Genomic DNA, 12,944 nt, shown 5'->3' with positions numbered 1-12,944 from the left:
GCCATTCGGCCGGTAGTAAAAAAATACGAACTTAATGAAGTACCATTGACACTGCCATACATATACTGAAGCTCACAGTAGTTCCAAGTCTTTCAAATTTTTAATTGAATTGTAACAAAATGACAGATTGCAAGGTGAATGTTTAACAATCCTTTTATGAGCCCTTACAAATCGGTGGCATTTAAACCGCCTAAGTATTTTAGTATAGCTCAGTCACCGAGACATAAGATCAAAATTTGCTCTTAAATGTTAATTATATATCCATTACAAGTAAAAAATGTAAACAGCCTACGTAAATCTCGAAGGCAGTGCTAAAGTAAGTAAATCTAAATAAATCATATATGAACCAAGAAAAAATAAGCATTCAAAATACTTATTACATTTTCATACTCACTGCATTGGAAATAGGTGCAACCTGACACATCGAGAGAAAATTGTTGACAGCTCATCTACCACTATTTTAAAAATAAATACTCCAACTGGAGGTGTAACTGAGTTTAACAACACTTACTGCAAAGTGTACGTTGGAAAATATTTAAATGAAAAAATAAGCCGAGGAAAAAATGGTGGATCGAAAACCAAAAAAAATCGCTACGTATGTATGTTCAAAATAAAGATAATCCTTAACACTGCACACCTTAATGATAAAAATGTCCTCTTAACCAGTTAGAGATCTCTCAAATTATTGGCAAATAGATTTCACTCAATTATAACCCCCAAATATATTTTTCATTTTTCACCTTTTAGTGATTATAACAATCAAGAAAGAGACCCAATTATTTAAAATCAGACGATAACATTACTAAACATAAGTAATAATTTCAGCACGTTATTCAAACAAAATACATGAATATTTGGATGGGATTTCTCCATGATCTGCATTGGAAATATATACAATTTAATTTTCTCAGAAATACTTCCGGAACACGGATGACGAAATCTACTTTAACTTACGCTTTAAATTCTATCAATATCTACTGTATAAATCAATGAGAGCTCCATTTTTCCATCCTTATTGACAAAAAAAAACTCAGGATAAAAGAACAAAAGGCTTCAGCCTTTCCTATCAAAATAAGCTGTACACTAAACTCACTCCTCGTAATAATATACAAGAGAAACGGTTTTTTATAATGACGTGCACAAATTATTCCTTTTTTCTAGTAATTTTATCACCTACCTTTAAATAATTGGTGAATTTTCTTGGTTTTTATGATTATTAAAAGGTGAAAAATTAGTTATCCGTAAAATTTGGTGGATACCTTACAATGATATTTTCTGCCAATAATTTGAGAGTACTCTAAATAGTTAGAAGCAACATTTATCATAAAGATGTGCGGTATCAAGGATTGACTTCATTTTTAATATCCTTGCATTGCTATTTTATTGCTTTTGTTTCTTCACTTTTTCCCCATCTATTTTTTTCGTTTAAATCTTTGTCCAACGTACAGTTCGCATTTTTCACCTCAGTTACACCTTCATATCGGTATAACAAACGATAAATCAGTTTCTTCTCGACCCTCAAATCGAGAGCCTGATTGAAATCTCGTGCGCGGAAATAATTGAGAGCTGGAGAATAAGGAGAAAGGAGAGAAAAATCAAATATTTAGCGGAAAAAAATTTTCAGTCATTAGTTCTGAGACTGTTCTCAACACCAACATTTACATCGAATCCGCCCCTAATCTGCATCCCTTGCGAGAATTAAAAATTTAGAAGGAGGAAAAAAGAGAAAGAGAGAGAAAAGGCGGTCGCGCGGAGGGCGAAGGCCTCCCATCGTCGCCAGGGTATCTTTTTTTGTTCCCTCTCTTTGCCCATTTTCTCAAATTGAAGGGCGGGGGAGCGGGGCAGGAGGCAGCTGAGAACAAAGGAGATCGCGAAATGAGGAGCGGTAGGAGGAAGAGGGCGTGGGAGGAGGGAGGAATGAGTTGGAGGATGGGTGCCGAACCCTTTTCGCCGCTGTGCCGGGGTGGAGGCCCAGTTCCCACGGCCCCCAATCCCCTGCGCAAACGCCCAGACTCCGTATACCCCGACCTCCCCTACAATCCCCCTTCCCATAGAGTTGCGATGGGATGTTGTCCACGCTTCTGCGCAACTCCGCCAGCATTGGCTTTCGTCACCATGGCGATTTTACATCCATAATAATAGGGTAATTAAAAAGCTGTCCATAAACAAGTGACTTTTTTCGATGTCACTCGCACAAGTGCAAACGTTGACTGGCACCAAAGGCGGAAATTCGCTACGAAAAACATCATTTGAATCAACGGGATCCGATCATACAGTTTATCGCGTCTGATAGCTAAGCGCACCTATTAGGATACCCGGGTTCTTATTTGGGTCAATTATATTACAATATTGTCAAATGATTTCTTCGGAGCGAGTTTCCTCCTCACGTTTAAAAAAATATGTCATAGTATATATTGGGTAAATATAATTTTTTCCATAATTTTTGATATCTTATCCGTTTTTTCCATACTAATGGCCATTTATCTGCGATTTGGTGTTTAAATTCTACCATTTCTGCGTATAAACCAATAAACCGCAATTCCACGCATTTTGGCGAAGCTTTGCACAATTTCGCAGTCAGTACTTACATTCTCATCGTTCTTATTTCATCGATTTTTTCGTTTCACTCCTCGTTAACATACCGATAGTAACATTTTTTTACTTTTTCGACTCTTTTTCCGTACATAGTTCCCAAATACCGCATAAGTCCAGTGTTGGCATAACTTCGTGCTACTACACAGCTAACCCACTCACTCAGCATATTCTTATTTTTGCTGTACTATTTTTTTTCCATAGTCATGTCTGCCGCCACCGAGGTTATGTGTATTGTTCGCTCATTTTTCATTGATATCCCTTAGTGGCGGTCTTCGTTGCGGAATCCAATGATGGTGAAAACTTAACGCTGGAGAGTAGGGAACCCACTCCCTCTAAACAGTTGTATCTGTATAGGCATATTTGTTTTGCTTTTCCCTCCGAAGAATGGTAGCATGTTTACTAGGTTTTGTTTATTATCCAGCACACTTACCCTCATTGATATTCTTAAGTGACCATGGTCGTGGACACGTGGTCGATTTGACGTGTTAATTAGTTACTACAGCGCCAGACACCCACTCGTTCCACGCATTCCTATTCCGTTAGATTTTTCGATGGATTTTCCCTCTGAAAAAATATAGCTGGGTACTTCTGTTGCACGTATTTTTTACATATTTTTCTTGAATTACCAAAAGTAGGCATATAATCATCATTGTCCTACAATCCCAAGATTAATTAGACGCAGCTCTCCAGTCCTTTCTCCTATCAGCTAATCTTTTCACAACCACGTATTTCCTCTCTTTCACATCCTTCTTTACCATATTTCATTCGAGGTCTTCCTATTCCTTTCTTGCCACCTACTTTTCCCTTGACGATTTACTTCATAGGGCCATCATGTCCCAAAATACGACGGCTTAGGTCCCGGTCGTTCCGTCTTCTTAGCAAGGATATCACGAGGTTTTTTTTCTCTCCTATGTCATAGGGCTTCCTCATTACTCATCAGGCAGGCAAGTAGATGGACATATACGAGGTTCAATGTTCATGGAGACTTCGCCGTAGAGGGCAACCCTCCCAAAAACTCTGCATCCATGTTGCTTCTACATTTTTATCATTTTCTGATATTGTATCGCAATTTGCCTCGGAATCATAATCACAAATACACTGATATTGAATGTTTCACAATTTTTTAATTGTCTGCCCCACGTTTTTAAACTATGTTAATCTCAAGGGTATAGGTTATAGTGACGATACCTGGGTCAGAAAATTAGAAAAATTGTGGAACATACAATATCAATGCATCTGTAATTATGTCTCCTGCTACACAGTTCAACCAAATATCGCCATCCACCCTTAAGTTGGTTTTAATGTGAAAGCAGTATTCTTTACGTCCATGATAAAAGGCATGATTTTATCAACTAGGGGAAACTACTGGCCACACCATCTGAATCAAAATTTGTTCGTGGAATCTATCGAGTATATGCCATTTCTTGAAATATTAATACACCTAGTAGAGCTAGATATAGAACAAATGAGATGAGCCTTATTAGGTACGTTCGTGCGCATCTTTGCTCGCTACGGATCTCGTAAAATAACTTTCTCTGTGAAGTAAATTGCTTCCTCAGCATTCATAATTAAAATTTGAAGCAATCACAAATACACTAATATTTTAAGTTGCACAGATTATTAATGGTTAATAAAGATGATTTTACATAGTTTTCGGCACTATACACTTTGTCATTCTCAAAGGTGCCGTATATATATTATGCACATAGTGCACAGTGGCGACACCTGGGTCAGACCATTAAAATATTTGTGGAGCATACAATATTACTGTATGTTGTGTTGTGTATGATGCGATCGTTGCATTTTAATATTATGAACGCTGAGGAAGCAATTAATTTCATAGAGAAAGTTAGTTTACGATATCCGGAGCGAACAAAATGTGCAAGAACGTACCTAATCGGGTGCGTTCATGGGTAGGCATAGGTATAATTATGCTTCCAGTAACGAGGTTCACCCAAATATCGTCATCCACCCTTAAGTTGGCTATCCGCCTTGGCTGGGGTCTTTGTTTAGAATTCTCGCCCTTTAGAATATTTGCAAAAATTGGTAAACAACGAACGTAATGGGCAAACGAGTATCCGCCAACGTGGTCCAACGATGGTGAATACTCGGCGCTGCTGAGCAGCTTCGGCTCTACGTATCCCCAACCTCCCCTATTCCCGCATCCACAGTCACCCCCAAGTGCGAGCGCCCGGCTTGAATACAGCCAACCTCCCACGCCGCATTGCCCCGCTCAACCCCGCCAGCCCCTCACCAGAATCCTCCGCGCCGACGACGACCCAATTCCGCCTTCCCTCTGGAAAGGCCTCCCCGTTGCCACGCAACCCACCCGGCGGCGGATCCAGCGAATGCCTCTCCTTCCTCCCCTACAACATCGCCACCTCCCTCCCGAATGAACCCCCTCCCCCACATAGCGTGAGCCCCATTTCACGCCGACCTTCCACCCTCCCCCCCTAAAACACCCTCCGCGTCGCCCCAATTCCAGCCACGCCCTCCAAATTCAACCCCCATTTTCCCCGCCGGTGCAACTAACCCTCTCTTCCTATCATGGCTTGAGCATTCCCACAACCACCGACAACACCGACGCCTCAAAACCCTACGCCGAGCGCAATTGCCTACCCCGCCTGCGTCTCCTGGCTATGGCTACAGAATCTAATTCTCACAAATGTTTCTTCGCCGTATGATGAATGCGTGACTTGATGAAAATTTATCGAAGTACTGGCGTTACTCGTATTCCGTTCATCTGTATCCATATTATCAGTATTCATTTTCATATTTATATTCGTATCCATATTAGTACTAATGAAATTCGCAATCAAATTCATCATTATGGCGTATTACTCGTGACACTATAGGCTTATTGAGTTATCGCCAATTACTTCAACCTCTATTTTACCCGCTAGCGCAACTAATGGCTTGAGCATTCCCACAACCACCGACAACACCGACGACTCAACCCCCACGCCGTGCAGAGTCGGCTCCCCCACCTGCGTCTCCTGACGGGTCAAACTCTTCTCTAACAGTACCTACTTCTCGTAAATGTTTCTCTGCTATAAGATATTTAATGCTTTAATGCGTGACTCGGAGAAAAATTATCATAATAATGGCGTGATTCGTATTTATATCATAGATATTCATATTATTAGTATTCATACTCATATTTTTTTCATATTAAAATTAATATAAATCGCATTCATATTTATCATAATGGCGTATCATTTGTGGCACCATTGAAATATTGTAAATAAGTTAGTAAATTTCCACGGGATTAATGGAATACAAACCGGTCTCATCCACATTGGGGAAGATAAGTCACACTCCAGCAAGTCAATAAAGGAGAGAAAATATTCTAGTAAGCGAAAAATCCACAGAGATTCAATCATTCGCCTTGACCGGGATAAAATATTCTAATTCAACAGCCCTAATTCGGTGAGCCTCTACCGGTCGCATTTCATCAAAGCTATTTTTTATTCCGGTAGAAATTAAAATGAGAATTTGATAATTTAATCCAGGGATCTCCAACCTGCAGCTCACATGTCCAAACTGGTTTGGCTAAGATACATGGAACCTCTTCCATTTTCATGTGTAGTATTGACGAATTAAATTCAAGTAACATACTCCTATATCACATAAATTACTTTTTAAAAAAGAATTAATGAGTTTTGATTAGGTGGGCCGTATAACGTATCGTAGGTCACTAATTGTGGAAACAATTCATCTAATATACATTCGAGGGTAGAAGACTTCATAATCGACTTATAGTTCAAAATTTTACGGCTATTCTTCTTAGCCGCATCCAAAGTATTCTAAAATTACTTTTTTGCACGCGCTTCCCTTAAGTTCCTCTAGGCTCGAGAGCTCATACCATTGCTAATACCACGGGTCGTTAACGAACATAATCGCAAAAACATTTTGGAAGAAAAAGCCTATCTAAGAGGATTATTATTGCACTATATTTACTGTGAGAAAATGGTTCCATAAAATGGACATGGAAATGACAAAAATTGTGCACATGGAGATGAGCAGGGAGATGAAGAGAATTCTTTTGTTACTTATCATAAAAATACATTTAATACGCAACAACAATACTTTGAGAGCTCTCAATGCAGCTGAAATACTGCTGCCTTCAGCTCATGTACGTCCGGGACGTCCTAATCGAGGAAAGCTGATAAATAACCAACAAAATAACCTGATGCTGTCATAGCACGTGGACATTGCGATTTTCCTTCTCTCTCCTTCCATAACTTTGCGTCCCACCTCCCGTAAATAACTTCCTTTCATTTCGGTCACTTCAAAACTACTTCCTGCGGCATAAATCTCCCTTGTCCTACTTTACGGCTATCCTCGGCGTTAAGAGGCTTAAGTTACGAAGCTGCGAATGACCCAACTCCGCGGCCCTTTACAAAATATCCATTACGGTCCTCAAAAGCTCGTATTCACCCACTTCCTACTTCCACAGCCACCGTCAACGCCACCATCTGCACGCAATTGCTACCACGCTCTCGTCTCCAAACGAAAACCGTTCCCCCAGATACTTTCACAACTATTTCTGCAATCTCATCGCCAACTAGGGACGGGTACTTCTCGTCTTGTTGCTCGTAGCTGGCAGATCCTTACTGTCCCTCTTTTCTCCCCTGTATCTCCTCAGCTTAAACTTTACGAGTAGAAGTTCCTTTCCATTATAGTCTCCTTACACAATTTATTCCTCGCTCTAGTTTCCTCAGCTTAGAGAGGGGCGAGTTTAAGCTTTTTGTACTTCCACATTGATAAGCATGTATCTCAAGATCCATTCATCTAAGTATTATCCTGGTATTTTCATATTCATTTCTATTTTCCTAACTCTCTTAACTCTCGGAATCTCTCGTTTACTCCCTATCACTTTAGTATTCCATTCAGCTAATATTCTCTTACTCTACCTATTTCATCAAACGATGACACCACAAACCGTATCAAACTAACTCAAAATTGTATTATATCTGCACAATTCATATCATTCTAAGATATTTTTTTACATGGCTGACAATATAGTGGTGTGAAATGGCGTCACGTGAGTGCGTAATACTTTTAAAAACATGTCTAGGTGGGTCAATACCTTTTACATAAGTGCTAAGACTAATATTTTCTCCGGTTGAAATTCTTGCGACACAATGCAAATAAGCCATCAAAATAAAATTCCACTTCGAAGGGCTCAAAACCTAGCTGATACCACGCCATCAAATTTTAAAACAAAGTAGCTATAGCATGATCTTATTTCCCGTTATCACTACCCCTCTATCTTATTTATTGCCTTTAATTCCATCCACCCCTTCCAACTTCTTTGATGAAACATTTTCCTTATCTTACCTCCTACGGTTTTTCCATTCCTCTTTCACAACCAAAATCATTTAATCCCTTATCTCTCGATCTCTATCCCTTAAAATCTGCCTTGAGATAACTTCATTCCTCGCCCACTCCACGTTCCCCGAACTCCACTCACATTTTTCTAAAGTGGAAATAATTATAGAATGCAAAATAGCAATAGCATGTCCTCATATCCTGCTAACTCTACTCATCTTCCTAATTCTTAGGCTTTCTCTACCCTTAACCTTTCTTTCACCAAACTTTATCCTTATCGCGTTATTCTTCGCCCAAAGACTCATTGAACTATTGCTAATAAATTAGTAAACTTCCACGGGATTTATGGAAGTACAAACCAGTTTCACCCACATCAGGGATTATAATTCAAGATTCAAACTCTATCAAATCAATAAACAGAATAAAACATAATTAATACAGAGGAAATTTGCTAATTAAACAGCGCTAATTCATTAGCCTGTAGTGTTTGCACTCCGCCTAAGCTGTTTTTATATTCCGGTAGAAATTTAAATAAGAATTTTTTGATTTATGCCAGAAGTCCCCAACCTTTACCTTGAATTCCCAAACTAGCACGGCTAAGAAAGGTGAAAGCTCTTCTACCCTCTTGGGTAATATCAGCGATACCATTGTTCTCCGAACTCCACTCACATTTTTCCAGTGCGTAAATATTTGTACTAAATAGCAATAGTATGCCCTCATTTTCTAGCACCTCAACTCCTGCTCCGAACTCCTGCCTTTTCTTTTCATCCACCCTTAACCCTTATTCCACCAAACCTTTTCTTAACCTCACCTCCAACGATTCTTTCCATTCTCTTTTTCACGAGAAAAATTATTAAAACCCAAACCACCAGTATATCCCCCTAAAATCTTTCTGAGATAAATTCATTTGCTACCCACTCCATTTTCTCCTCCCTTTACTCAGATTTTTCTATTGCGGAAATATTTATGCTAACTAGTAATAGCATGTCCTCATTTCCTGGAATATCAACTCCTCTTCCTAACTGTATATTCCCTTCATTGTATCCACCCTTAACTCTTCTGTCACCAAACCTTTTCCTTATTGTATTTATGGTGGCACTACAGACTTATTGAATTATTGCTAATAAGTTAGTTAATTTCCATGCGTTTTACTACAATAAATAAATCAATAACATAACACGATTTTTAACATTAAATGGTAATGGAATGTCCTCATTTCCCAGTACAAAGGCACTCCTCTTCCTGGCTTACTTAGCCTTCCTTTTTATCCACCCTTAACCCTTCTTTCGCAGAATCTTTTCTTTATCTTACCTTCAACGATTCTTCCCATTTTCCTTAAAATTATTTAATCCCAAATCACCAGAACTCTATCCACCAAAAAATCTTTCTGAGATAACATCATTCGTAATCCACTCCATTTTCTCCGCCCTCCACTCACATTTTCCGGCTGAGCTTGTTCATATTTTCCGCTCCCTCGCCTCACTTGAAACTGTCCCGCACGTCCACCCATATACACCCTTCCTATCTCGCACACACAGACACACACCTACCCAGACCATATTCTCTCCCACACCGCTGCCCCCTGCCTTCTCTCCACCCAATTCATGCGGTTCCCGGTCCGACCGACCCAACGCGGGCCCCTCTCAAGTCCTTTGCCAACGCCAGGGTCCCTAAGGATAGCGAGCGTGCCCCCCCGGGGTTTGGGGAGAAACGTGGGGAGGAAATTCTAAGAGAGAGAGGTAGTCTAAAACGCTAACGTGGCGAGCTTGGAAAAGAATTTCCAAAGGCGGTGTAGTACTAGTGGTCCAACAGAGAAAAGAGGAGACGAAAGAAATGCAGTAGAAAAGCTGTTCTTGGATGAATGATATGAATTAGTCTCGTTTTATCACCAATACTATGCAATTATACCTTGATAGTTACTCAATACTATCTACTTATATCTTGAGACATGATGGCCTGATGAATACCATCGTCGAGGGACAGTACATGGCAAGAACGGAAAAGAAAGACCTCCAATGAAATAATTCAAGAAGGAAAAGAAGGATTTGAAAGATAAGAAATACATAGGTGTGAAAAGATGAGCTGATAGAAGAATTGAGTGCAGACCTGCGTCAAATCAATCGCAGGATTGTTGATCAGTGATGATGACTATGAAATTAGGAGGAAAAAGGGATACGATACTTGTTTCATATTAGCACAGAAATAGATTACAATATTGTAACTGAGGCAGGCGAGATATGGTGGATTGACATCCTGATTTGATGAAAAAGAGATGGCAATTTCCAACAAATTTATTGAATAATGTGCGACGCGATTCGATCGTCAGTCCATTGTACACGAGAATGACCTGACGATCAAAACGCGTCGTATATTATTAAATAAATTTGTGAAAAATTGCCACGTCATTTTTTCATTAATTAAAATATTGTTTTAAATAGAATATTGTCTCGATTTATTTTCGCAATACTCAAGTACAAGTTATTGAACATCTTAAGTTTTTTGCTGACCACTTAATATTTTACAAAAAAGCCTTATATTTAATAGTTATAAAATAATATACTTTAAACATTTCAGCTTAAGTTGTCAAATGTCTGCCCTTACTTAACGGAGTAGAAAGCAAGGAAATTCCACAGATCCGCAGTTCACTTCATCACCATAATTAAAGAGCCGCTCCCCCTCGATTACTTAGCCACAAAGAAGCATCACCATCACAATTAAAAATAATAGTAATTGATGAAGAAAAAAGTTTTTTTTACGCGACCGATTATGAGTAAAATTGCTATGGCGTTCACTCGATAAAAAATTCAGTCGAACAATATATTTTCGGTAAACCTGAAAAAAATTCAGTGGGTACTAAAACACCTAAAGCCCCTCCCCCAACTGCGACGTGCCTGAGGAGAGTAGATGGAAGCGTAGGGAGGAGAGGTTCGGAGGGGGTGGGGGAGAAGAGGAGGGATGAAAAAGAGGTGGGGTTGCGGGCGTTAAAGTGGGCGGGGCTGGGGGATGGGAAGCACATTCGTATGCGTGGAGCGAGGGGCAATAGAAGGAGCATAAAAAGGGAAACGTCACACGGGGAAGATGAGCTGGTCGTTTGGGACCGAAGGCGAGGGAGAGAGTGGGGCTCCAGGGGAAGACACACGCAAGAGGGAAAGAGGGAAGATAGGCTTTCTAGGACGCACAGAGGGTAATAGCGTGATGGCTCGAAGGGTTGCAGTTGGGAGATTTCATCGGCCCACCTGAAGGTAGCCGAAAAGTGAGTGCGCAAGTATTCGGAAAAAATCATTCACAGTATTTATAAGCATATATAGTTGAATAGTCAATATATAAAGAGAAAAACTTTTTAATTAAATATTCTTGGTTCTTCCACCGGGTGATAAGGCCCACTTTTATTTTTTTGTCAAATAACTTTTACATATATATTTGCTAAGCTCGTTTATATTTTGTTATACTTGTGAATAAATCTGAGCCTGTAGGCTGGTACTATTAAACGAAGGAATAAAACCAGTTTCGCAAACTGTTTGAATCTACTTCCTTTTAAACAGTTGAGAACATCATTTTGAATGAAACCTCCTTAAGGTATTCAATAATTCAATTGATACAAGTTCCCAGCGAAAGAGAAGAAGGCTTTAGAATCATATACTTCACGTGAATACCTACTTAAATTTCATTTATTATTTAAAATGCAATTAACTCATTGATACCGAATACAACCAATCACACAGCATAAGATAGTAAACCCAGTAAGTAAATAAATATAGTGCTAATTACTAGTCTATGCTTCAATCCATAAAATGAAACATAAAAATGGTTCATAATGGTAATCATGGCACTGAAGAACCGAGAATCTATTTTAAAAGCGTATTCAAATCAATCTGTTACACGAGATAAAATGACATTCATGAATATAGTAGAGCTAACCGAGAAAAATAGAAAAAGTAATTTTACTGCAGGAAATATTAAAGATTTCTCCGTCAAAAGACTCTAATGAATCTATGTAAATCAGCTAACTAAAAACCGTAAAATTAGAAGCTCTTAGTGGAGAAAATTAGCTGAATAAATAAATGCTTAACTAGTCGAAAAGAACCGGTATTGGTACCAAGAATATTAGAGATGAAAATAATGATGATGTTAAATAAACTAATGCAAAAAGATGCCATATGACGGGACAAAATATGACGTAAATCAGAGATATTAAATGAATTACATAGAATTACCTCACGGTGGAAATCGGTCAATTTCGGTAATAAAAAATGAGCTTCTATAGAAGCGTAAAGCACATCAACAACAATCAATCAATCAACAAAGCATCCGCGTTTCACTGCGGTGGAGTGGGAATGCTAAATACAATATACGATGGCACAAATAAGAATTGAAATATTCATTACAATTACATAATGATATCAATATAAGGCTAAAACTATAGGCATTTTTGTGCTTTAATAGCTTTTAAATAAAATGGATGAAACATTTTTAATCGAATCTTGAATAGGGTACAGAGTAATTTTATTGAAAACACAATCCTTGATAGCGAGTGGGTATTGAAACACTGAATCACGTACTTCAGGTTTATACTTGAATTAAAGTATTAAAAATGCAATGCATTCATTAACAGACATCAAACTATATTATACTATATTCTTCAATACTAGGTAGTAATATCAGTAACAGAATGAGTCATTCAGTTCACTACGAGTCAAAACCGCCCTGCTGTAATCAATATCCTTTAATAAAAGGGGATACATATTTGTGTCCAAGATGAAAAGTATTGCGTACCTGAGCGTGTAGAAAGGCTCAAAGATGGATAATTAGCATGAATTGATATCCTTCAGTAGACCAGAAGAGAAAATAAACACGGAGGAGAAGGCATTTTATCTAACCAACCTATACATGAAAAGGCATTATTTTACATACGGGAAAGAGCTCATAAAACGATACAGTAAGTCATTTAATCCATCAATAAAACGAAACGCTCACTTCTTAAAGCAAAGAAAATTTTATTGTTGGATATCGTGACC

General features: G+C 38.7%; 1 protein-coding gene across 1 annotated transcript in view; it reads left to right on the top strand.

The window, feature by feature from the left end:
• LOC124166081 (glutamate receptor ionotropic, NMDA 2B) overlaps window positions 1–12,944 on the top strand; it is a 386,881-nt gene that overhangs the window by 194,110 nt on the left and 179,827 nt on the right. The gene's annotated exons all lie outside the window — the stretch shown is intronic.

Source organism: Ischnura elegans, chromosome 9, assembly GCF_921293095.1.
Source record: "Ischnura elegans chromosome 9, ioIscEleg1.1, whole genome shotgun sequence".
Taxonomy (NCBI): Eukaryota; Metazoa; Arthropoda; class Insecta; order Odonata; family Coenagrionidae; genus Ischnura; species Ischnura elegans.
The sequence above is the reverse complement of the archived record's forward strand: the minus strand, read 5'-3'. Positions and strand labels throughout refer to the sequence as shown.